This window comes from Limulus polyphemus, unplaced genomic scaffold (genome assembly GCF_000517525.1).
Source record: "Limulus polyphemus unplaced genomic scaffold, Limulus_polyphemus-2.1.2 Scaffold2963, whole genome shotgun sequence".
NCBI lineage: Eukaryota > Metazoa > Arthropoda > Merostomata > Xiphosura > Limulidae > Limulus > Limulus polyphemus.
This window is the reverse complement of record NW_013668573.1, coordinates 31,599-33,339: the sequence shown is the minus strand read 5'-3', so window position 1 is coordinate 33,339 and position 1,741 is coordinate 31,599.

Sequence of the window (1,741 nt, the reverse complement as noted above, 5' to 3'; positions counted from 1 at the left end):
ATGTACGTATTTAGACTGTATCATACCTGTTGAACTACATACATGTACGTATTTAGACTGTATAATAACTGTTGAACTACATACATGTACGTATTTAGACTGTATAATAACTGTTGAACTACATACATGTACGTATTTAGACTGTATAATAACTGTTGAACTACATACATGTACGTATCTAGACTGTATAATAACTGTTGAACTACATACATGTAGGTATTTAGACTGTATAATAACTGTTGAACTACATACATGTACGTATTTAGACTGTATAATAACTGTTGAACTACATACATGTACGTATTTAGACTGTATAATAACTGTTGAACTACATACATGTACGTATTTAGACTGCATAATAAAGTTGATGAAATTCCAAAACCATGTAGTTTGTAAGTGCTACAACAGAGAATTATGGGTTACATAGTTTAAAACTACTCGTACATGATATGATAAAAACTCGTCGTGATTTGTGTGTGTTTTTTTTCTGAGACCTCACAGAAACAACAACAACACAGATCACATTTTTAATAATATGTATTGAAGAAAGTCTGAAAATCTAGGCTACTCCTCACAGACTACTTGTAGCAAAACTTCTGATCATTTAGTTATGAAACTCATCATTTTTTTATGATAGCTTATTTCGATAAGAATAGATTTATTCGACTTTTTTCTTTTCAAGAAACCCAAACAGCAGCAGTTCTCACCACGTCATACAAACGTAGGTTTTCTTTATAATTTTCTAACTAAGGCATTGAAAACTATTTATCAGGGATGAGTCGAATTTTTTTAAACAAATCAGCTGAAGCGTGACGTGCTGTGTACGTCTCTGTTACCAGTATAGGATAACATCTTTAGCGAAGTAACAATCGTAGGTGTTTCCCAAACTCGTATAAGAAATATATAGTATTGTTAGAGTTTTAGTTTATTTCATACGACATCTCAGTGTTTATAACTTTGTACACGTGTGTGTGTGTGTGCTCTTTTTGATATACTATAAACAAGAGGGAATCCTCAACAGCCTCGTCTTTAATTAGATCTCAAAGAAGGATGTCATACCTTCTGAAGGTGACCTGGTTTAGGGTTTTGTCCTAAAGAAGGATGGCCTACCTCCCGAAGGTGACCGGGTTTAGGGTTTTGTCTTAAAGAAGTATGGTCTACCTCCCGAAGGTGACTGGGTTTAGGGTTTTGTCCTCAAGAAGGATGTCATACCTTTTCAAGGTGACTGGGTTTAGCGTTTTGTCTTAAAGAAGAATGGTCTACCTCCCAAAGGTGACTGGGTTTAGCGTTTTGTCCTAAAGAAGGATGTCATACCTTCTGAATATGACCGGTTTAGGGTTTTGTCTTAAAGAAGGATGGCATACCTTCTGAAGGTGACTGGGTTTAGGGTTTTGTCCTAAAGAAGGATGTCATACCTTCTGAAGGTGACTGGGTTTAGTGTTTTGTCCTAAAGAAGGATGGTCTACCTACTGAAGGTGACCGGGTTTAGGGTTTTGTCCTAAAGAAGGATGGCCTACCTCGCGAAGGTGACCACGTTTAGGGTTTTGTCCTGAAGAAGGATGGTCTACCTACCGAAGGTGACCGGGTTTAGGGTTTTGTCCTAAAGAAGGATGTCATACCTTCTGAATATGACTGGGTTTAGGTTTTGTCCTAAAGAAGGATGGTCTACCTACCGAAGGTGACTGGGTTTAGGGTTTTGTCCTAAAAAAGGATGGCCTACCTCGCGAAGGTGACCACGTTT